We start from the raw sequence: 26,167 nt of genomic DNA on the forward strand, positions 1-26,167 counted from the left end.
ACTACCTTTGGATGCACTTACCACCATTTTCATAACAGCAAAGCAACTCATTTGAGTTGAAAGCAGCCTACATGGGAACATGATGTGCTGCTTTTCCTCCGACACTATGGCAGTGTGGCATCTCCTAATATATACTGGAGAAGATGAATATCTGCTATTGAATATCTGCATTCTATATGGCAGAATGAGTTGGATTTTTTTCAGTGATCTGTTTCCTTCCTTCTCAATATATAGGGATGAACTTGATTTAGAAGGATAATATTTTATCCCTGCATGTGTTGTCCTTTTTCAGTTCATGAACTAACAATGTTGATGATTGTATAAAATAAATATTTAGAATCATTGTTGGATTATTGAGGAAAGAATTTTATGGAGAAGATTTCACATATGTGAAATTTCCTGCTGCTCTTGTGGGCATTTCCCACAAATCCATGGGCCCTAATGGAATGCACCCCAGAGTGCTGCGGGAGCTGGCAGAGGTCATAGCTAAGCCGCTCTCCATCATCTTTGAAAGATCCTGGAGAACAGGGGAGGTGCCGGAAGACTGGAAGAAGGCCAATGCCACGCCAGTCTTCAAAAAAGGCAAGAAGGAGGACCCAGGCAACTACAGGCCAGTCAGCCTCACCTCCGTCCCCGGAAAAGTCATGGAACAGCTCATACTGGCCATTGTATCCAGGCACATGGAGGACAAGAAGGTGCTCAAGAGTAGTCAGCATGGATTCACCAAGGGGAAATCTTGCTTGACTAACCTGATAGCCTTCTATGATGAAATGACCGGCTGGATAGATGAGGGGAGAGCGGTGGATGTCGTCTATCTCGACTTCACCAAGGCTTTTGACACTGTCCCTCACAACATCCTCCTGGGCAAGCTCTGGAAGTGTGGGATAGATGAGTGCACAGTGAGGTGGATTAGGAACTGGCTGGATGGCAGGGCCCAGAGAGTGGTGATCAGCGGTGCAGAGTCTAGTTGGAGGCCTGTAGCTAGCGGGGTCCCCCAGGGGTCAGTCTTTGGTCCAGTCCTGTTCAATTTATTCATCAATGACCTAGATGAAGGCACAGAGTGCTCCCTCAGCAAGTTTGGTGATGACACGAAACTGGGAGGAGTAGCCGATACTCCAGAGGGCTGCGCTACCATCCAGAGGGACCTGGACAGACTGGACAACTGGGCGGTGAAAAACCTCATGCAATTCAACAAGGCCAAGTGCAAGGTTCTGCACCTGGGGAGGAATAACCCCAGACATCAGTACAGGCTGGGGACTGACCTTCTGGAGAGCAGCTTTGCGGAAAAAGACCTGGGTGTCATGGTGGATGATAAGTTGACCATGAAGCAGCAGTGTGCCCTCGTGGCCAAGAAGGCCAATGGGATCCTGGGGTGCATTAAGAACAGCGTCTCCAGCAGGCTGAGGGAGGTGATCCTGCCCCTCAGCCCTGGTGGGGCTGCATCTGGAGTATTGTGCCCAGTTCTGGGCTCCACAGTATAAGAGGGATGTGGAGCTGCTGGAGAGAGTCCAGCGCAGGGCCACAAGGATGATCAGGGGCCTGGAACATCTGCCCTGCGAGGAGAGGCTGAGGGAGGTGGGCCTGTTCAGCCTGGAGAAAAGAAGGCTGAGAGGAGATCTAATCAGTGTATATAAGTACATCAAGGGAGGGAGTGCAGAGGATGGTGCTGGTCTCTTTTCAGTGGAGGCCACCGACAGAACTAGAGGTAATGGCCAGAAACTGAAGCATTAAAAGTTCCACAGGAACTTAAGGAAAATTTTTTTAACAATGAGGGTGACAGAGCACTGGGACAGGCTGCCCAGAGAGGTTGTGGAGTCTCCTTCTCTGGAGATCTTCAAAACCCGCTTGGATGCAGTCCTGTGCCACGTGCTTTAGGTGACCCTGTGTGTGCAGGGATGTTGGACTAGATGATCTCTAGAGGTCCCTTCCAACCCTAAGCATTCTATGATTCTATGATTCTATGTTAGAAGGTGCTTTGATAAAATGCCAGTGAGTTTGAAATATTAAAAAGCAGGAAATATCAGTTGCTGCCTTTCAAATGCTGTGATGGTCAGTTCTTTATAGAAGACCAAAATCAAGTATAAAAGGGGAGTGCTTTCATATAACAGCCTTCAGAAATATCCCTTGTCCAAACTTTCTTGTTGAACTGGATTTCTCCCTTTGCACCAGGTAAATGGGAAGCAGAGACCTGTTCCACTCGCTGCATGCGCTGGGACATAGCAAGCTCCAGCCAGGGTAGAGCTTGGCAAAGGAGCTGAGGGGGCAGCATGTGCCCAGGGGCAGGAGGCCTCTGGGAGGTGAGAGGAGCCTTCAAGGTAGAGCTGTGCATATGTTGAGGCTGTATGGGGGCAAATGTACACATGCACCATTGAGATATGGCTAAGAGTTGAGGAAAAAGCCTTCAAAATGTCTGTGATTGACCTGAAGGTGAAAACAGCTTCTCTGTTTTCCTTGCACTGGCCTTTTTATCAAGGGAGGAATGGAAAGGGGCTTCCTTACTGGCTCTTCTTCCTGAGGTTACTTCTGCTTGTAGGTATAAATGTGATGAGTGTATCACCCTGGTATAGAAAGCATCTGTCCTGCCTGTTAGTGTCATGTACTACCATTCTTCACATGCTGAATACAAAACTACTCGTTTTCCCTTTCAACATTATGATCGACAATTTGGTGAAATACCCATACTTAGGTTAATAATAAGCATTCATCATAAGCTAAACCACTTCTCAGACATTTTATTACATCTCCAGGGCAGCTGTTCTGGTGAGGGTCCTACTTACAATGGTAATAATGCAAATGTCTTCTTACAGAGGCATTGCACCTACACTTCTTGTGTAATATTAGTTGGCAGGTAAAAACTATTGGAGCTATTTTGTAAATTCAGTGGTGACAAAAATAAACCTCAGACTCATGTACTGAACAAAATAGGTCAGCTTGAGTGAGCCTTCTTGTTTAAAAATCCGATAATGATGATCTTAGCTCTAATATTTTAAATTACGTAGTAGAAAAATCTGGATGCTTCCTTATATAGTTAGCTCTTAATTGTCATCTTCAGTGGCAGGGACAGGCTGTGCCAACATTTGTGATGGATATAGAAGTTGTTAAAAATTTTGGGATGACAAGCTGGAAAATCTACATCGGCTTACATTGTAGGGAATAGCATCTGTTTTTTCTGCCTGTTTCAACAGCAGGCACCAACTGTCGTTTATCATGATGCAGATTTCCTGGGGCAACAGGAGGTATCGATCCAGAAATTACAATTGTTTTTCTTGCCCTGCCCTCTGCTTCTTTCTCTCTTCAGAATAAGTAGTTTTCCATAATAACAAACTTTGCTTGGAGGAAGGCAACAGCTGGGTAGGCAGGGTGCACCACAGACATGTCTTACTGTAGTCTTTGAGCAGGGCCCAAAGGGTGCTGAAGAGCTAGTCGATGCAAAGCGTCGGCGTGTTATTAAACCTCCAGTACAATTCTCCTCGCCTCCTCTTAAATTAGCAATCATGCCTTTTGGTACTTGTTCTCTGCTGTAGGAACGCACAGGACTGTGAAGGCAGTTCTTCAGCACTACTTGGGGTGGTCTTCTGGAAGAATTGGTTGTGTCTATTAGTATATCGATAGCAGAAGTTGGCAGCTGTGCAGTATTTATTCTGTGTTGACAAGGCATTCTGCTCAAGTTAAAGAGCATCTCCCTGGTGTTTGGGCTTCTCTGTCTTGTAGTATGTGTTCTGTATAGCTCAGGTGGTGCTTTCAGTCCTTGTGCCTGGTTCCCTTCTCCCTTATCCAGAGGAGAATGAACTCCTGTTTAATGATACTTTCTCATTGCTCATTATAAAAGAGAAAGGTGTCTAATAGCTAAATCATGGGTCAGAAACAGACATTAGAAGTTATTTTCAGTGATGTCTTGTGACTTTGAGGAAAGCATAGAGATGCCTCTGCAAAAAATCCTACATTTGATAGGTAGTATGATTGATGTTGCCTTGTGTGTGTGGCTAATGATATCTCTCACGAGGGCTTTGCCTGGGACAAGCTTTCTGCTTGTCCAGAGCACCTCTGAAATATACGAATTTCACGATTGGTATCTAACAAAGTCCAAATTTAATGGGAACAGTTTTCTAACCCCAAAGTAGAAAGTGATTCCTGATATGGACATGCTGAGGAATGTGGGAAGGGGCAGATCCATGCGATGTTTAGATCCACTCCAAACTAAAATGGTAATTTACTATTCCCATCTCTCAAGGCTCTTTAGTAAAGAAAAAAATGATCTCCAACTAAGGTAGCTGGAGGACCAGATTCCTGAGAAAGACCTCAGTGTTGAGAGCTATGCATGGACTTTGCTGTGAACCTGTCGAGTTATTCAAAGGGCAGCTGCCCCTTGTGAATGTAATCAAAATGTCCTGGAAGAAAGTGGTCATAGAGAAAGCAAAATTATTGTATAGAACTGTGTCAAAAGATATACTGTGGACGTAGCTATAAATATGTGGTAGTTCTGAACTGCAAACTGTCATAATAAGGATGCTTTGCAAAGTTATTTTGTCAGGAAATAAGAGTTTGCACCAAATAAACTGCCAACTTTGGGGGCATAATATATGCAATGTAAACCTATTAAATATGTTTTCCGTATTTGCAGCAGCAGTACCAGCAAGCAAAACAGTGATCGTGTCATTAAAGCTTCCCAGACATGTTCTGTGCCAGAGCCTACACAAACACCAGGCCATTAAGCCTCCTTGAGAGACTGCTCTGAGAAGGCGAAAATGTGCCGCATTTTCTGGATGTCCTTATAAGGCTGAATGTAGAATTAGAATTATGGTTTGGAAGCCAAGAATGCATACAATAAGCCAATAAACAGTAGGCAACAACTGCGAGACTTACTCCTGCGAAATGTATATATCATTTACTTTTTGCCCATTTTGTATTTAATGCCATGCTGTTCCCTTGCTGGGGGCTGGTCACAGGTTGGTTATTAAATCCCAATGAAGAAACAGTGCTCTCTGTTGTGGGTGGTTCCTACCTGAGAAGTCTCAACTCTTTTTCCTTTTCTTTTCTCCCCTGGTCTATAGCCTACACTGAAGTACCATGCAAACTAAACTCTGTGCTACCTAAAATATATATTTTTTCCCTTAAACTTTTCTGAATCACCCTGGCAGTTTTGTTTTTGAGAGAATTTAAGGCAAACTTTAACTAAAAAAGAATCCCAGCCTATCTGAAAAGCATATTTTTCTTGTAGGCTGTTGGAGGGCTCTGAAATGGTTTTAAAAGACTTCGGAAGCCTTTGAACTAGAAATAAAACCCGTATTTTTTTCTGAATTAGCTCTGCTGTAATTGGTAGTGCAAGGTGCAGTGTCTAAGCCTTGTTCGAATGAGAGGTTCAGAGCTTTGTTTTGGAGGCTGCCTTCTCGGCGGTGTTTCAGCTCACATTGAAATTGCCTGTTTGATCTGCGCCTGAATTTAAGTTTGTGTGAGGGGCTGCTGTTAGTAACTGGAGGAGAGGCAATCTCATGCGGATGGTTCAGGGAGGTATTTTTAGCTGAGGCTTTAAGATGGTTTCCTAATTTTGTTCCCATTTCAGAAGGGCGTTCACTGTGCATTAGCTGCCCACTTTGGCCATGATGCTTCCAAGAGGCTGAAAACAAGGTTTGCTTTGGCTCCTTAAAAGGGGGCAACATCTCTGCTGCTCTGTCCTTTTCCTTGAGGTAAAACATTTTGCATGGTGCCAAATGTTGTAGCTTGTAAATGATGCCAGTAAATGATCTGAAAGTACAAAACGGCACAAGAAAATGATTTTATCTTGAGGTGAAATGTGAACTAGTGATGTGCTTTGTAGTGATCACTCTTGGTGTTTGCGGTCCAGTGACCTGAGGCTTGCATAAAATATTTCTTTATTTCTAGTCTTGCTTTTAGAGAGAGGCTGCTTTATACAAGCTAATGGGCAAAGGTAATTATGAGGGTCTGGCCTACTTAAAATCACCAGTACAGATTAGGGGTTGACCTGCTGGAAAGCAGCTCTGCAGAGAGGGATTTGGAAGTCCTGGTTGACAACAAGTTAACGACTTAACAAGTTAAGTATTCAGCAATGTGCCCTTGTGGCCAAGAAGGCCAATGGGATCCTGGCCTACAGGAGGAGCGTTGCCAGCAGGTTGAGGGAGGTGAATCCTGCCCCTCTACTCAGCTCTGGTGCGACTGCATACCTGGAGTATGCAGTTCTGGGCTCCCCAGCACAAGTGGGACGGGGAGCTTCTAGAGAGAGTCCAGTGTAGAGCCATGAAGATGATTAAGGGACTGGAGCATTTGTCATATGAGGAAAGACTAAGTGAGCTGGGCCTGTTTAGTCTGGAGAAAAGACTGAGAGGAGATTTGATTAATATGCTGAAGTATCTGAGAGGTGATTGTAGGGAGGATGGAGCCAGGCTCTTTTCTGTGGGGGCCAGTAACAGGATGAGGGGTAACAGGTATAGGTTGAAACACAGGAAGTTCTACCTCCATATGAAGAAGAACTTCTTTACTATGAGGGTGACAGAGCCCTGGAACAGGCTGCCCAGAGAGGCTGTGTGGAGATCTTAAAAACTCACCTGTATGCCACCTTGTGCCACGTGCTCTAGGTGTCACTGCTGGAGCAGGTGGATTGGGCTAGATGATCTCTAGACGTCCCTTCCAACCCTAAGTATTCTGTGATTCCGTGAATTCCCCATTGAGTAGAAGTCTTCAAGGATGGAGGAAAAAAGAAGCACTTCCCTGTTAGTGTGTTGCATTGGTCAATTCCCTAATAGCCCATAATTTAGGGGGTGATCTAAACTGTCAAGAGGAAGAGAAGTTGTCTTGGACATTTGAATGTAGTTCATGTTGTGCAGCAAGAGAGCCGGGGCCCAGTCTGGCACTGCTGCCTCTCCTGGGTGAGAGAGTGCCTCTGGGACACACAATTTCTGCATTTCCAGTGGATTGTGTTGATGAGAATCCCTTGTCTGGAAGATGATGAGGGAATTTTTCTCTGCTATGTGAGCCTCACTGTGCACTTGACAAGAGCAGCGCCCCATCTCGTGGCTGTGCTTGAAGACCCTTTCTTGGGAGCCTCAAAACAGGTGATGGAGCTGCTGAAAGGGAGAGGAAGAGGCTTCTGTGACTGGGGATAGATTTGCTCAGTGAGTATGTTGGAAGTTTGACTCCTCTGTAATAAGGAGGAGAAAAGTAAAGGAGGGGGGATAAAAAGAGAAGAAAGCAAGGAAGAAAGTTATTAGGTAATTCACAATAATAAAAAGAGCTAAAAGAATGGAACACCCCACGCTTTTCAATAGCTTGCAAGCACAAGCAGTGACTCCTGAACAGTTTTACTATTAGTTTGGCCCTGGTGGCATAAACAGTGCCATTTAGATGTCTCGGGGCGCAGACTTGTCATTTGTTTGGATACAGTTCACTTACTGTATGCATTTTTGTCAGCAGCTCTGGATAAATGATAAATAAGAGTTTACAGTTTGCATATTCGTAGAATTTCTGTCTAATCTGCCTTCTCTACAGGGTGCAGAGGAAGTTAGAATAATGAAAATGTCTGTGAATAAGCTCGGCTTTGAAACCAGAGATATTTTTTGGTATGAAACAAATGCATGCTTCCAAAAGGCCATATTGTTAGATGAAAAATGAGAAAGGTTTTCCGCATCAGCTTTTTGATTTCTTCAATCATTTAAGCCATTTAAATTTTTTTTAGAAAAATGCAAAAGAGCATGAACGTTACAGATATTAGCATTCTGTTATCTGTCTTATTTGAAGTGTATCCTTACCAGTTTACAAATAGAAGACTGGAGTCTCTGCTTGTGAATATGTGAATACTTCAATGGGCTTCAGTGTGAACTGTATTTCCATCTTCAATAGAGTTTGAAGAAACTATTAATGAATTCTCTCCTTCCTTCCTCTGTTAAACATGTTCTCTTTTGCTTTCAAACAATCATCCACTTTAAAAAAGTTTTTCTATTTGGGAAAGCTTCAGTATTCATATAATGGAAATGTTCAACAGCACTGTTACAAGTGATACAGCTATTCCAAAATAGGTTTGATTTTGCTTAAAAAGTATATAGCGAATAAATTTACTGGTTGCATATCTCTGAATAAAAATGAAAACAAGAAAAATGTTACGACTGAATTCTTTTAGTTCTCACAACTTTGAGGCGGTTTGAATCCAAAATTGGAGCCCACTTTTCTCTTTGCTTTCAGTGAGCTACATATAAGCTCCCAGTGGAAGCCCTTTTAATAGAGGGAAAAGTGCGATCAGAGTTCAGTTTATTACAGAAGCTATTGCTTGCGGTTTGTCTTTCATAATACAAGTAAATTCTACTTTTTTTTCCCCATCGCTTTGATTATACAATAATAGCATGGGTAATTTTGACTTAAATTTTAAGCACTTTTCTGAAGTGATGAATAAATTCTAACAAGCAATATAAGGGAAAAAGCACAGCAGACATGAAGAAACAATATTTTTTCATATTAATAAACAGAATATATGATGATATTGATAACGTATCATCTACTTGATACTTTGATAAGGTATCATCTGCTTGATATACTTCATCATCTACTCGATGATACTTTATCAGTAGACATCTATTTTTGAAATAATTCCATGGTGTCTGGAAGAGAACAAACAATCTCCAAACAGGAAGATCTGAAAGCAGAAGGTATAGAACTTACTGCATCAATATTTTACCTTTGGGAGGAATTAACTGCTTGAAGAAAATGTGTTGAGTGATCAAGAAGTATTTTAAAGATTTTGACTGATAAAGCCTCATGGAGACAATAACTGGAGGGGCCTGTTGGCACTTTCTCTAGCTACAGGAAGTAAATCAGTTTATGAACAAGGTCTGCAAGAGGCTTGCAACTTCTTGGAGATATTAACTTTACAACTATTAACTGAGTGTGTGGTATAAAACTTCTGAAAGGGTTGATTTTTTTTTTCCAAAGCATGGAAGTGTAATTCTATGTGCAATATGCTAGCGACACAGTCTGTTTTGGCCCTAACCTTCATAAATGAGCCTGTAGTGATAGACGGTGCTGAAGCTGTGTCTGTCTAAGCTTTTTCTGCTTCAGATGGCATTATATTGGATTTTGTCATGAAAGCACACTTTTGAGGAGCAGCACAAGTGGGAATTTTGCCTACAGGAAAGCTGACTTTGAGTAAATGTCTCTAGGGATTTTTCATGGGAGTTCTGTGATGTGTTGAAAATAAAGACATAAAAGTTGCTTTTTAAAATACAGAAATAGGTAGGTCTAAGAAAACCTTTTAATTTTCCCCATCAGGGAAAGAGAACAGCAATATCTAATGGCCTAGAAGCTGAAATGGAATAGGCAGAGTGTAAGTAAGTAGCTAAAAATTTGATGGTGTAAAGACTTTATGGTTTAAAAAAAATAGGGCATTTTGAGAAATAAGAATCAGTTTGATAAGAAGTTGTAGTTAAATGCACAGTAAGTAAATAATGGGAAGGTTGATGAAGATTTACGCGTTTGAATGGTACTTGAAGCCTTAGCTGAGACTTTTTTCCACCCCTGAATAATCTAGATCATTGAGATTATAGGTTAATGGAATAAAAGGATATTTCTACAAGCCGTATCTACAAAAGATTATGATATATGGTCCCCTAATGTGGATTTGAAAACAAGCATTTTAAAAAATATTTTTTAAGTAGTTTTTGCTTTCTGTCTATGAAGCAGAACAGCAAAAGGTTTTTGTTTTGTTTTGGACTGCAAAGAAATGAGAACAGTTGGTTATATGAAGTCTATAACCCAAAGCTGCTTTCTTAATACAGGAAAATACAGATCCTTATTTTTTTAGCTAACTTCCTGTAAAAGCTGAATAATATGCTGAATCTTCTGATTTCAGCAATGCTCATGTAAACAAACCAGAGTTGAGTTGTCAACAGTTCATGAGATTGGGCAATTTAGACTGATTGTCTTCAGCCTTAATTGTTCCCCCTTCCCTTTTTAAAATTCTTGTGAATTATGCTTTAAAACCAGTTAGGTTTTCTGGAAACCAATATTGTGTAGCATCATCTAGAAGCAAGAGAAAGCTGAAAATTGCTGTGTGAAGTACTCTGCAATATATTTGTCTTGCTTTTGAGCAGTGGAGAGAAATAACCCAAAAAGCAATCTGTGGACAAGTGATGTTGAAAGGCAGTTCTGGATACAGTACAGTAGAGAATCCATTTTAAAGAGGTTCTAAGGAGGTTTGTGAGATGAATAATATTATGGAATAGTTTATGAACAAGGAATGATTAAGTAGGTTAGGACTGAAGCCCAGAAAAACAAAAAGCTTAGGCAGAAGACAGGGAAGTTTATAAACAGGGTTGCCAGGGAGAAGATGGAGTGGGATTGACTCTCCTTCTTCCAGTGGAAGAACTAGATGACATTAACTGAAAACACTGCTAGGGAAAATGCTGCTCCATGTACTAGAGTTGTGTATTCCCAGCCACAGGGTGTTGGGACATCACTGCTGCTTGCTTGCCTGTTGTTTAGAAGATATTACTTGTGAGGTATATGAATTGTGAGATGTCTTTAGGTAATATTAAAATAATATTACTAGAGATGTGATAGCTTTAACAAACATGTTAACTTGAATATGTGATTAGCTGTAAACTAATGAACAGTGGTGGAGAGAAAATGAGTTTGTTGCCTTACAGAGTTTTCGAAACTTCCAGAATATTTCTTCTTCTGAAGGTGAAGAACTCATCAGATTCTATTTATTTTTTTTCCCTTAAGTGATGTGTTGTTTTGGCAGTGAGGGAGAGAAACGATAAAAGCATTTTGGTTTTTTTGGCCTAATATCTCTCTTGGCAAGAGCTTTACTGTAACTGTTACATTTCCATTGTGAATTTTGATTTTAAGTAGTCAATTTTCTAAAGAGAAAATACTTCAAAATGCCCCTGAACAGTTTTGTGTGTGAAAAGACCCTTTGAAATAAACAGGATTACTGAAACACTTTGCTCAGTTGGGGCTTACTTTAAGGCATTTAATGGGTGACATGGGAAACTCTCCAGATCTGGAGAAAAGAATTGTGCATCTTTAGTCAGTGTTAACAAGTAGATTCAGAAAAGCTCTGCCTATTTGTTGTGCAGAAAGTACTTAAATCTGTTAGGTTTTCCAGCTAAGGCTACTCATGGCATTGTTAAGGGGTTTGTTCTGTGTAGGTGAGATCTAAATCAGAACCCCAGGGACATTTGACTACACTATATGGAATGAGTATTTATTTTGTAGTAATTACTTCTTTTTTGTCTGATTCTGTAGGTGGATAGAAGATGAAATTGCAGCCGCATTTGTCACATTAAAGTCTAGAGCAAAAAGAACAGGGAATATTAAATGGGAAATATAGTAATGAGACTACTGGTGGAATGAATCCTCGCTGATATAAACTGAGATCCACTGGCTTCGGTGGGGCTGACAGCTTGCCCCAGCTCTGCGAATACTGGGTCATATCCATGGCTTCAAGAAAGCAAGATTAAGCCTATTAACCCTCGCCCCCCCTTTTTTTTGGTCTCCTTTCAGGAGCTTATAAATTTAGCTTTAAAAATGAGACAATGTAGTTGCCATTGTTTTTAAACATCAAAAATTAGCTTTTATATGTCATCTTCATATAAAAATCTCCTTTGTTAAATACCAGTAGAAACAAGAGTTATCTAGTACGGTTAACCTGAATGATGGAATCTTTACAACGAATTAATAACTTTACTGACATTATTAAAAGTTATGAGCAGACATTCTGTGCCAAACGTGGCAGTTAGCCAATCATGCATGACGTAGCCGTGGAATCCTTGCAGTTAGCCACTTATTGCACTTACTGCAATAAAATAAGTTTCTTCTGCCTCTTTTCCTGCTTCACAGTCCATTCCCTGGGATGTCCATCTAGGAATCATCCAATCACCTTCCAGGCAGACATAAGTCATTTGATTTAACTCACGGTTGGCGATTTGCTAGACTCTCCTCACAGCAGGAGTCAGTGCACAAAGTGCAATAAATGGCTAACTGAAAGGATTCCTCGGCTACCTCATGCACGATTGCCTAATTGTCACTTTTTTTTTTATACAGTGCTTATGGTCTGAGTGTCAAACAAATGGAGACAGGGATCATGGATCTTTCTTGCAGCATGAAGCAAATCTGGCTTTTTGTTATGGAAGTACAGATTTAAAAGGCCTGGTGCCCAATCTCTGGTTTCTGGCACATGGAGCACTTTGTTAGTAAGATCTGTTTTTTGTGATAAACTCAGTAGATCAGCAAAGCAACAGCTTCCATACTTCTGAGCTGTCCTCTGTAGAGCGTTTTGCCTGGAAGCAAGTTTGCTGTCTTTTGAAATATTCTTCTCCATTCCTTTTCCCATGGTTGAATTTTAGAGCAATTTCCTTATGTATCTCTATTAATGTACCCAAGCAATGAAAAATGCTTTGCTAATACATCTTTTTCAAGTGAAATGTATTTAACTACTGTCACTGTAGATTAAGGATAAAGTCCAAACAGAGGCAGAAATTAAGATCTGATTGGAAATCTTGGAGTCTGAAAAACCAATGCAATGCAAGTTGAAGAGGTTTTGATCTTATATTATTTTATAATGGCTTAGATTCATTTCCTCAATTCAGTGGTTTTAATTGCGTAGGAAGGAATATGCATTTCTACCCCAGAGGGTAATTGGCTAATATAACTAGACAATTACTTCAAACTCCTGGAACAATGAATTGCTAAAAAATGGGATAAGAGTGGGCTGTTACGGTTAGCGTAGAGCTGGGCTTTCATTGCCAGATTAGCCCATGGAATTGGAAAGATTTAGTGGAAAGATCAGAAATATATCTAGGTGTTCAGCTAAAATACTGCAGTACTGAAAAGCCACATGTATCTTTAGACTAACATGACTTCTCTCAACGGGCTTTATTGACAATATTCTAGTGGTAAATGTCATTGTCTTTGACCTTCTGGGTATATCCATGGTTTGTAGAAGAGGAGAAAGGTAAAAAAGAATATAAAGGGCAGCCTGGAAGAACAAGTGACAAATATTTGGTATATGTGTGTGCACAGCTAAAGGACACATAAATGATAAATATGATAAACACGCATGTTCCTTTACTCCTTGGTCACAGCGCACAGTCTGTTGTCTGTCTCTTAGAGCTTCTTGTTGCAGACATTCAAACAGGAGTTTGAATGTCCCTCTGAGTTGGTGACCATGGGCCCAGACAGCCGTTGATATGTTGAGAACTCTGGAATTGTTGGTTCTTCAGTCTTCACAACAGGAAAAACTTTAAGCATGCATTTATTCTCCTTTTTTTTCTTGAAGATCACTAGTTCCTTGCTCATTAGGCAGACCTTGACTTTTTTGCAGAGTCTAATAATGATCTACTGAAGCAAGCAGTCCCTTGAACTCCTGCACTTCAAGCCTGCTGCTCACTTTGGCTTGTATTTTTCCATTCCTTTTAAACAAAAGAGAAAGACTGCTTAAGGAATACAAAAAACTAGAGCAAGTGGGAAGGCAGAACACCCTTAGCCTGGTTTTGGCTTACATTTTTCCCCACACACAATATGATAGTACAAACTATGTTGAACCTGGTCTTGTTTTTTTGTTTCTGTAAGGCTTTCAGAATAGAAATATAGTCAGCTTGCAATGTACAGATGCTTTACATTATACAGATGTACATATCCACACATATGTCTGTGTGCATGCATATGTACACACACGTGCACACACACACACGTATATATTCTTCTCACTTTATAAAGGTGAATTTTGTGATAAAAGGCAGATTTTCCGATGAGTTGTAGAAAACTCGTGCTAGAATGCTAGAAAGTATTTCTCTTCCTAAGCATTCTCACAACTTTCTAGCTCAAAACAGTATTCACAAACTTTCGTTTCAATTGGAATGATGTAAGACTAAAACAAATGAACAATAACAAGTGGGTGATAATGGGATTAATAGTGGTTTGTTTACTAGCATTATGAACTCAAGAAAGCAAGTGCTATCTAAACTGAGCAGCTATTTCAATTCTGGAAGAGATGAAGCAGGAAAAGCTGTTGCTTTAGGGTAAGAGATTTTACGATTATTTTTCTAGTCTCAGTCTCATCTTTCATTCAAACATCCAGCTGATTTGCTCAAAATAAATACTACTTTTCTGTGTTGCTTGCAAGGTACTGTTTGAGCTCTTTGCTAATACTGTGCCTGGGAGGCCTCAAGAGAACATGGTTCAAGGAAATAGCTATTAAATATGCCTTGCACAGAAGTCTCTGTAGATACAGGCAAATCCTGTGATCTAGATCTAGCAATGCGACAATCCAAAGGGTTTACATCACCGTGGACTGCAGGAAGCCAGACCAGTCTTCAGGAATTGACTTGTGCGCGCCACACAACATGGGTTAGAAGTGTGAAGTTAAGAGTGCGTGTGGCTTGTTCTTCTAAGACCTCATCAATTATTGGCAGTAGGGGGAGTTGAACTCAGTTCTTCCAAAATGTCTAGGCTCACTTAGACCTTGATTAATATTCCAATGTCCTAGATGGTAGCAATTCCTTGCATAATACAACAGCTGTCCCTTGTAGCCCGTGTCCTTGTGCTGTGTGCGCAGCTGCTGGTCTTACCCCCCTTGAAAGCCAATGCGAAGCCCTGAACAGTTGTGCAGACTAAACCAGTCCTAACATCTCCATGAGGAGCCTCTTGTCTATTTAGACTGATAGTAGTTGCTGGGGTAGTTGAGCAGTGTAAAAAAATGTATGAAAGTAAATAAGGAGGATTCAGCAGAGAATAGAATTGCCATGAAGTTGGTAGGAGAAAAGGTAATGAGAAAATGAACTGTAGACACAGTGACTGTAACATCAGCAACCACTTTAGAGTCTGGTCCTGCCCCCACATTTTGGAGTGGAAAGATACATGTGTAAGAGTAGCTATGTGTACGCACACCCACGCATGCACATGCATGTCCTAATAAATAAGAGCTTACATTGAAAAGGTAAAATGAAAGGAAAATATAGTGTAGAAAGAAAAGAAGGCTCTTTTCAGACAAAAAAACAGTGCATATAAAAATTGTAAAATATAAAAATTGGAATGTGTAGGACTGTAGTTGCTAAGAATGACATAAAGAAACAGGCAGTATAAAAGGGTGGAAAGGGAGTTAATGAAGAGACAAGAATAAAATGTAGGTTATGTAGTCCATTAAAAAGTTATAAGAGGTTTTTGCAGGGGTTTAGATTTCAAGTGGAATTAAATTGTACTAAATTAATTTGTTTCCAATGAAGATAATTAACCCATGTTTTTGAATATTACTGCAGATTTACACTGTACCTGTGATCTTTCTAATCATCTTTCTGATGCAGCTGTTCATTTGTCTGATGATTGAATACAAGTTCTCTTCACTGTTTTCCTTCTCTGAGGTATGCCTAAAGAACAAAAGTTGAAATTTATGTAGAAAGTTAAACTAGAATGCACCTAGAGGTAAACCTATGAAAGTAGATTTAAAGCAAGTAAAATTTTATATAAAAAAGAATTATTGCACCATGAATATATTTTAACAGCGGATTAGAATGCAGATATTAGATTATATTAGAACATTGGATTTTAGAACAGATATTGCAGTGCTTGAGATTGAATTCACTACCGCACTGTATATTTAACAAAATAACAGGCGGCAGGACTATGCTTAGCAAGTACTTCTGTAATGGTTTTGTAGCCAAGGGAGTAGTGAAGGGATGTTTTCCAAAGGCTCTTACCTCAGTAAGGAAGTGAATGAAGCTGTAATCTGCCACCAGTTCTGCACGTGGTGAAAACTCACAGTAGTTCCCATAGATGAATATATCCTCCCCACCTATGGGAATGAGAGGGGTGGCAAGCACACTTGACATCTTGTAGGACCAGAATATCTTGACAGGTACAATATGAAATACATAAACTTTTTATTATGTAATATGTAGTCATTGTTTTGCATAGTGCGAGTCATTATTTGGAGATCTAGGCAAGAAAGGAAGATAACTGAGAGCTGATTTTGCTCATATGCAATAACTCTGAACAAGCTGCTCTTGGAATTCAGCCTTGATCCTGGATCTCAGAAAGAAAAATCAATGATACGCTTTCATATAGTTATTCCTTTCTTGTTTTTAGTTAATCATAGAGGAGTTTTACATAATACAGTGCTTTCAGTTGTCTTATGATTTGACTATTTTACATTTACAGCCATGAACAATGTGTTTTCTTTGAAAATGTTTGCTTAATTGGGAGTCCTGAGCTTCTTGAGACTCCTGCCTCCCGTGTAGGACTGGATTAAACTTGATTCTACAAACTCTGATTCCAGGTTGCTCCTATAATCCCTTTTGACAATGTTTTATTCAAATCTTTCCTCCTCTGAAGTTATCCTGCCATTATTCTGATCTCACTTTTGGGATTTTTCACCTATCGGCTTTCTTGTGGAGTTTTCTTGCCAGATCATACTTTGACAGAGGATAAGTTCTGTGCTTTTGGGGTTTTGTTGTTTTTGTTTTAATGAGAGGTGCACTGTTGTTATGTATGTTTTGAGACTGAGAGCTTCATATTGCAGCCACTCAAATCCCTAGCAAAACTCTCTCTTCCCTCAAGCAGTGAAGAGGTTTCCTCCAAAAATCAGATTCTGCATGAGCTAGACTTAAAATTGATTGAAAAAGAGCTGCATTATGGCTTTTCTGTATACGTTACTCTACTGAATTTTTGGATATAGTCCAAATCTGCATATGCAGAGAAGTAATGCTTCATACACAGGTATATATCTGCAGCTGTAGTACGTCCTTTATGTACTGTTTACTTTCTGGGTCTTTTTAAAGCTAAACTACTTGCCATAACTGACATAAATTAAAAGTGCAGAAACTGCAATTTACTTTTCATTTCAGGAACTCATTTTGAAGACTTATATTCATGAGAGACTTATATTCATGAGAGAGGGAAAGAGACACCCATCTAATCATCTGCCTTCTCTTGTGCCTGGAAAAATGATCTCTGCAGCCTCTTCATGCTGATTTCTTTCAACCGAGTCAGTCTGTAATGTGAAGGGGAAGGCTGCATGACCATAACGCTGCTCTTAAGTTGTGTGAGAGTATTAGAAAATGATGATGCAGAAGGAGAGTAAAGATAATTACAACTTCTTGAATAAATCTACTTCTGTTTTTTAGTAAAGCTTTTGAGGCATCATTGGCAATCTTTTTATTCCGTATTTTGTTGGGGACTTCATGGTATTTTCATGTATGTGCAAAAGCAGTATTACATGCATGTTTGTGCAGCAGTGTGGGTGATGGCATTTGGATACAGAACTGCCTTCAGGCGTTGGACACTGCTCGTGAATCATGTCAAAGGTGACACTGATGACTTAACTTTTCTTGCAATCTGTGGCAGTTCCTCTAAAGAGCTCAGTGGAAGGCAAACAAGCTGGTGTTATAAAAGCTTTTGAAAACCGTGTTCTTGAGTGTAATATTAAAGTACTTAAATATAATATTAAAGTGTTCTTAAAATGGATGTACTCCAATGATATTTTAGATTCTATGTATTAGTATTACTACACGGGTTATACTCTAGGTACATACAAAATGTGAAAGCCATCATGGTGCTCCAAATGAACGAAGTGTTTTTGTGGGGAACTTGTTGGCCTTGTTAGCTTTTTTTCAGCTGCTCATTCATACTTTGCTATATATGGCTCCTTTTATATAATCTAGAGAGCAAAAATGTTATATTTTCTGAAGGATTAGTCTCTAAGAGTATTCTGTTTGCACAGACATTTCTGGATGTCTGTCTGTGCTACAAATTAAGATTGATTGAAGGGAGAGGTGGTAAATTCCTGTCACTAGCAGTTAGCTTGTGAAGTTTTTACAAAATTTCTATTAAAGTAGGATAGTATTTTTGCCTGGAGAGCTGGGGCTACTGTAAATTACAAATGCTGTTTTGCTATAATAAACCAAGTATTTTGAACATGGAAATGCTGCTGTTAGTGTGTATACGGGAAGCAAATGTTTTGTGGGTTACTGCTCTTCTGAAGGAAAGTTCACTTCTGCAAGCTAGTTGTTTTGGACTGAAAGACAAGGTCTACTTCGATGCCTGCTCTGTGCTCCTTCTTGTCAAAGTTCTGCGATGTTATTAAATATGTCTTTAACTCTGGAAGCTGTGGACACAAGATTTTTTTATGTCTTTGTCATTTACTACTTGTCCATGAAATGCTAGGGCATATCGTTTCTTTTGCATCAATGCTTTAATTTTGGTGGGGTGGAATATTCAGTGAGAAGGCAGAAGATTGCTGAGGTTTCCTTGCCTACTGGAAGGAAGTAACTCTTTATAAACATCAGTATTGTGGTATGTGATATACAGGGAAATTATTTTTTCTGCTTTCAAAGTTTTTTACCTCTAACAATCGGTGCAAAAGGGTTTTTGAGAGAATGTAAAAAGAAGGGATATAAACTCTCAGGTGATAAATGTTGAGAAACAACAAACTGAATCATACTTGTAAATTTCATTATGAGAGTTTCATACCTATATATACCTTCTCTGAAAGGCATGTAAACAAAAGATGCCAGTTAAAAAAAAAAAAGGGGGCGGGGGGGGGTGGGGATGGGGGAAAGGCTGGACCTGCCCTTATGCTGTATTAGTGCAGCAGCTCCTGGGAGCTGCGGATGGGCGCGTGCTGCAGCAGGTGCAAGTGGGTTTACAGCCTCACAGTAGGAACGAAGAGGCATTGCTGTGCTGCAAATCCCTAGGTTGTAGGAATGCTTTACAGTGTTCGTTCTAAATACTAGCAGCAGTATTATGAATACTGTTACCAGGAAAAAGTGTGTGGGAGAGGATGAGGTCTGGAAATGGAATACTATTTTTTTCTTAGCAATGCAGTTTTGATGAAGGAAAATAAAACCCTGAAACCTTCAACTACCTTGCAATTTATGTGGGGAATATATTGCCTTCATAGTTCCAGTTTTTTGAACTCATGTTCAAATATTCCTCCGTTTAGAAGACAAGGGTTATTATTGCTGTTTACGTCCAAGAGTTTCTCATCTCTCTGCAGAATTTGTGAGTGAACTGTCCAGTTCCATCCCTGACCTGTGGTGGAAGGGGAGACCTGCATTAGGGGAGACCAAGCTTACCAAATCATGCAGCCAGAACCTGTATCCAAACCGCGTTCTTCCTGGACGTTACTCCAGTGTAACCCGGTAATGACCCTGTAATGACAGCAATACGTAGTCTGCTGCTTAGTGAAGCTCTGTTGCTTAAAAAATGGTGAGCACAATAAGCCCTTTGTGAAGATGTCCACAAGCAACCAGACAACTGTAGTTGAGTCCTCGAAGCCCCTGAGGTACCTGTGTTTTGTATATGCTGTATTTCAGGATTTCATAGCTTCCCACTGCAGTTATTTGCCCAGTCCCCAGACAGTGCTTTCTCTGCGTGAAAGGCAATCATTGAGCATACTTATTCATGTGAGGACAGTTTTTATAGAATATCTGTCTATGGGCTAGAACACCAGCAGTTGGGCTCCACTGAGGTGTGCAGCAATCGGCTCTACTTAGTTTGATTACTTTTGCTGTACTTTAGATTTGTTAACTCTTAAAAAGACCTGCTGTTATGTAGTCGACACTCAAGGCATATTGTTCTTTTTCTGGTTTTCAGTCTTTTCTATATATAATTTAAGGCAAATGATCTTTTCTTCCTCTGGTTATCTGTAGAGTGTACTGCTCTCCTCAAGAACATATTTGAAAAGGAAATGTCTTATTTCTATGGCAGTAACTAAAGTAAGGCAGAAACTGTTCAGAAGATAGAAATAATAGTATGTGTATAGTATCTAAATAGTATCTAAATATGTAGAGAATGATGAGCGGATGAGCCTTGTGTCTACAACGAGGGTTTTGGATGAGGCAACAGCTTGCTTCTAATTCCCTTGTTCACAGAAACACAGATTGTGTATGGGTGCAGATATATATGGTGGCTATTGCCTGGAACATAGGAGTTGGAAGATCTCTTTGCAGTCTGTGAATTAAAGATGATTTACACGTTGCTATTGAGGCCATTCATGTTGCCAGGCTAGATGATAGAATTTTGAGAGTAATATATTCTTTGTGAAAAGCAAAGATCTGAAGTAACTTCAACACCTATAATTCTGTGCTGCCTGACTCACATTTCTCAACAGGGAGCATGGAGGTGGTATTGTACTTCACTAGCTATAAGGATCCATTTCATAACAGAAGAGTTACTTGTGGCTATATTCCTGCCACTTGCAGCATACTTGCTGTTGTGGATTGCATTTGAATTATCGTTTTAGCCAAGCGAACTGATGATGCTGTAATTAAATAACAATATCTTGTTATATTTTCTTATCATACTACTGAAGCTTAGTTCTTTATATATCAAAACCTAGAAATGCTGTGAACTCAAGGGTTGCCTTTTGTGATTTCTGAGTTTTCTTCATGATTATTATGCAACCCCTCACATGTCTGGTACATGAATATTTGCTTATTAAATGTATATGGGAAAGAAGTCTTATGGTAGAGGAGAGAAGCACTGTGCCAGAAGCAAAGTCTGTTTTGTCATCCCTCTTAAAGATGGGAAGCTGGAGAAATGAGAAAGTATGTGAGAGCCCCTGTGGGGAAGCTTTTGAAACCAGATGAAGGTAGTAATTTGTTGGCTTTTGTTCTCAATACTGCTGTAGGTTATGATGCAGAAAGCCACTAGGAAAGAAGGGAAGCTCAGTTTGGGATATTGTATGCTCTGTATAATAGGCTTGGATAAATGAAACTAAGTTTCGGAACACAGAGAAACTTCTGGGAACTTGCTCTGATTGCTAAACCTTTTGAAGTGTGCTTATTGCCATAAGGAAGGAAGTCTGGAAAAGGTCAAGTATGAATTAGGTGAGAAGTACAAAAAGAAATTGCTTGAGGTGGTCATTAAATAAGACAAAAATGAGATTCAGGAATACATGGAACAGTATCACTGTAAAGGTGAAATGCCTTGGCATAAATCAGTAAAGACAGTGAAACTAGAACTAGCCTCTCAGATGTATTGATTTTTTGTTTGTTTGTTTGTTTGTTTTTGTGGCGTTTCAGTTCCAATCTGGTGAAACTGATATTTTGCAGAAACCTCATATCACAGTCTACATGTCTGTGTATGAAGACCTTGTAAAGACTAAAGGTCAGTTTGTCTGTCTCTGTCTACTGTACTTACACATTTCCAATACAACCATTACCATCATGTCTAGGCACTAGGAGAAATGATCAATACTGTTGTCTCTGGTGTTGCAGGGTATCTAAAGCCTTGCAGCACTAGCCACAGTTAAGTCACTGAAACAAAGACAGCCCCTGCTCCAGGGAGGTCACAGTCTGGCTTTTGGGGCAGATGAGCAGAAAACGAGGATATGCGCATCCTTACAGATGGAAGCAGCGTTCAGTGCAGCCTGGAGGTGGTCTGGAGCATGAAAGTATAGAAGTGTTCATCTCAAGTGGGACCCACTCTGTGCTTGTTATCACAAATTTTGGAGAATATCGGAGAGATGCCTTTCTGATGCTTTGTAGCCTGCTTGGTGTGTGAGGAGTGGGGGAGTTCTGCTGATCCCGTATGATTATTCGCACTCTGAATTAATCTGTAGAGAAATTGCTGATGTATTTCATGGGCTTTCATCTCATTTGTCCCACTTTTTTTAATAACATAGAAAGGCCACCAATATGGAGCAGATGATAATTGCTCTGAAGGTGGCTCTGGGACTCTGTTTTATCTCTGTGATCATTCTCAGAGTGGATTAATACAAACACTGAGCACATTACTTGGGTCTTTGTAATATTTGCATATTAAATGTAGTTTTGTGTGAATAATGTTAGGACCAATATTAATTTCTGCTGAGATGAATAAATCTAACAATGTAATAGAAAAAAATGTTAGCCTGTACAATAAAGTTTTCTGTGGGAGTGTCAGTTCATGAAAATCTGAAAGAACTGTTTGCATCTCTGAAATTTATACTGGTGTCACTGTTTTATCTCCCTGTGCAGTTGTAGATAAATGTCCTGCAGAGCTGGACATCTTTTGCTTGTGTCTGCCGGAATCTGTGTAGCTGGTTGTCTGATATCTTCAACAGAAGATGAATAATTGTGTTTGTATATGCCTCTTTTCCTTTAGTTTAAAGTGGAGTGTGCTGGGTAACTGTAAAGTTCTTTATATGTGCAAATGTTTTAAAATAAGAGTGGCATTAAAATTATTTACAACAGGAGGGCGGTTAATATTTTTTTTCTACATTTATGTTTATGCATATTCAGAGGTCCAAAGACGAAAGCAAATGTTATCTGCTCTATCTCTTGGTGTGCGTGTTTAGTACAAACCTAGAGCTAAGCCACCTGGACAGCCGTTAGCAGTGAGGCTGAATACAGGCAGTACCTGCCTGTTCAGGATAGTAGGTACTCATTCTGGTAACAAGTCAGCTGTGGATGGCTGGTATCAAGCTATCTCAGATGTTCTTGAACGTGCTGCCATTGCTTAATTATACTGTGGACTCTCTCTGAAGAGGCACCACCTCGTAGCTGCTGCCTGTATGAGGTTTAGTGAAGCCTCCTTTGGTGGTGGGTAAGTCTGGGGATCTCAGCATATAAAATATAGGAAGTAAATTGTGAAAGAAATGGCTGAGAGGGTGCTTCCTGCAGTGACAAAACCCTGGGAACTCGGTCGAAGCTTTTTATACTGTGAAATGTGAGGATAGAAGCAACAGCTGATGTAAATCATGGGGTTCCTTGGGAGAAAATAGGGAGGTGCTGATTTATATCTGCAGTTGCATCTTGTCCCAAGTTTTCAAATTAGAATATTGAGCATAAACACAGTGAGTTGTTCTCCTCAATGGTGTGGGATGTACACATGCTCACCCACTTGACCTGCAATCTGTTGGCAGTTTTCTGCAATTACACACTTCATATAAATGATAAATGACTAATCTTACAGAATGCATTAATTTTGCACTCTTTCACCTCCTGGTAGTGATTTTCTTGATTTTTATGCAGTGAATAAAAGCTTAAATAAATAAATAAATAAAGTTCCAAAAATGGCTTGGTACAATTGTAGGGCTCTGTGCGTTGCACTCATCTCCAGCAATACCTTAATAAATTACTGGTTGACTTCATCATTAATTATTTTAGACTGAAAAGAAAGGATATCCTACCTTGTCCAGATATCTCATGAGGATAATATAATTTTTCTGCTGATTTCTCTGGCCAATATTGTGTTTGTTGTGGAAGGAAATTTCCTTGTCTTTTCTACAGGCGACTTCATCCCACCCTTCTTTGAATCCTTTCTGGCTCAAGGGCTTCTCCCACAGCTTTCTGCTGGTTGACTTCTGACCACGTGGCCTTGCTACTGTGGCCACCTCCCTGCCTTTAGCTGCCCCTAGCAGTTAAGTGGTGCAGATGTCACAAAGCTTTGTTTCAATTTTCATACCCTGGGCTAGGAAAAATCTATGTTGCTATTGAAAGGATACCTCCTGTGTCCTTTCAAGAGAAGAAGAAAGGCTTTGTGCTCATAAAACTTGTTTTAGACAACTTTCTAGAAAGGACAGCATGGGGAGAATCACAAATGTTATTCTAAGCTCTCTAATCTATTTCTATTATAGTATGAATTATTTTGTGTTACCTTGGTGTTTGGCAAATCACATGAAAAGTGGTTTCTGGCATATTTAACAAGTGAGGTATTATCAGAATACAGCCAGGATTGTGAAGATTTCAATTTGAAGAGGTCTCTTTCGATAAACTGTGTTTCCTGCTTTGGGAGGGAGCCATAGCAACGATTGTTTTGGCTCAAATTGATGTGTTAGGTTCTGGCTTGTAAGCAGTCACACTGACCTCTCTGCTGCCTTCCCAGCTCCTGACAAGCACCAGGGCTTGTGCTTTCCTTCATGGGGTGCCAGGAGCTCCTGCCATCTCCCCATATGCCTACGAGGTGTTGGAAGCTCTCACATTCATTTTAGATTTTCAGCATGAATCTGTAATGTCTTAGTATATGTTACTTTTTTTTTTTTCTTTTAAACAGATGATACAATTTTACTTATTGGGTAGGTTTCTAGCTAAAAGAAAGTGTGTATTATATATAGAATTAAGCAGGAGAGATATTGGTCATAAATTGAGTGGGCATCAGCAGATGCTATGAAGACTATTGTTCACAGATTATCTTTGTTTCCACTGTTGCACTTTCACAAATTTTTGATTGTTGTCTTATCTTCCTGTCCAGATTTTGCTCTGTATTTTGTCACACCCAGTTTCTGTTGGATTTTCTGCTATGACCTCTTTTGGGTAGAACAGAAAGGCATTAATGTTAACCTGTAATGGGACTGTATACTCACAGTGTTCATAAGAATTCAGAAAAGAGCAACATCAATTTCCCAGCTGTTACTGAATCTACATTTGCCAAAAAAAAAAAAAAAGACCTTTTCATGAGAATTCTTTCTAGATTATTTTCATTGAATCGCTCAGTGCTGTTGTATTTATTGGAAAACTGAATAAAAATATTATATGGACTCAGAAGACTCAGTCTTCTGAGTCCCTAGATGTCACTAGCCTCTGCTAGTAAGGGTAAAACAGAGCTATATATATATTTTTTGTACATATTAGTCCTCACTGCTTCGTGACTTGGGTGCTATTAAGAGAGAGCAGAAGCCCCATGGCGTGCAATTGCTTAACTGTTAGTGCATGTAGGTATGTAATTTTGCCTACACGCCCGTCTGCCCCTCTTAAAACTGAGATTTTGTGGGAAGAAACATGTCTTAACATAATTTATTAGGATTGAAATACTATTGAATTGATACTATAATATCCAGACTTATGTTGTTAATTCCTTAAAAAGAAGGACTGATTTTAGAAATCTTTCTACCTGCAATTTGCTTTGTGTTTTATCTTCCTGTAAATAGTGAAAGCCACCAGTCAAATTTATTTATTTTTTTTTTCCAGGAAGTTTTTGTGATGTTTAATTGTCAGGTTTTTGCATATCTGGGAGGTGCTGCAGCACCGCGGTGGGAAATCAAGGGCAGCATTCACTTACTTAAAAAGATGCTTTCTTCTAGAATGACATCTTTAAACTTTAGAAGCACCTCTTACTGATCCTGAAATTGCATTTTTGTTTTTATTTACAGAAATAAAGAATACAGATACAGACAGAACTTGTATCTGGGGGCCAACCTTCACTTGATGATGTTCCTTCAAACACAAAATTATGCCTGAGCCAAGGATGTGAAGGCAGATGTTGAACTCACCTCCGCTGATTGCATCCTGATTGCCAGTTTAGTTGTCTGTCTTCAGACATATTAGAAAATTTATGAAACTGGCAGAACACCCTCATTTTGAATTGCTGAAGGCTGTAGAGTGAGGAGAAAACCTGACAAAATGTTAGTACTGCTTCATGCTCTGTATGTCAAGTAAGCTCAGAAATGGAGAGGCCCACAAGCTTACTATATTTTAATCTCTTATGTGTAAAATTCATGGAAGCTATGTGTTATTGCCTGTGAAATGAGGCAAATGATTTAGTGAGAGGGGCCTTGGAAGAAACTTCCATCTGTAAAGAATTTTGCAGACTTTGTTGTCACTGAGTGTTGAATAAGAAGTCATGATCTGTTTTGATAACTGTGCTTGTTTTCATGTTAAGAATGACAGATTTTTGTTTAATAATTTTTAGAAAGTAGGAACAACAATCACTTGATATTCTTTAAGTCACACTAAAAAGCTTTGCAGCTGGTGTGGAAAATAAGGCAAAGAAATTCAGTTGTAGAGGAGATTATGGGTTTTGGTTTTGGTCGACAAACTGTAGCATGTTCTTAAGTTAAATATATGGGCCACACTTGCAAAAGCAGCCAGCTTCACTGTACTAGGAAGTGAAGTTCTTTATTTATCTGCCCAGTCAGCTCAGCACAGGCTGCCACTATGTCTCAGTTCTGCTGAAATATTCTTTAATGTGTCTTTTCCCTCTTGCTGCAATTGTAGATGTTTGCTACATTTATTTTGGTACTCCTTACTTTGGTGTGCCAAAAAGAATTAAATAAAATTTGCTACCAGCTCTGTCTGTGAAAAAGATGCCACTACTTTTTTCCGTGATCTTGTTTTATCTTTTGTTAAGAGGGGTGGTGGGATTGCAAATACTGCTGTATTTTCCACCTTGATTAAGGACAAGTGTTCCACACCATCAGTTTCAGGCTGGTCCCCATGACAGGAGCATTTAGAGCACCATAGGGCAG

The sequence above is a fragment of the Tinamus guttatus genome, unplaced genomic scaffold (assembly GCF_059628265.1).
Source record: "Tinamus guttatus ecotype Peru unplaced genomic scaffold, ASM5962826v1 Tinamus_guttatus_pri_ptg000191l, whole genome shotgun sequence".
NCBI lineage: Eukaryota > Metazoa > Chordata > Aves > Tinamiformes > Tinamidae > Tinamus > Tinamus guttatus.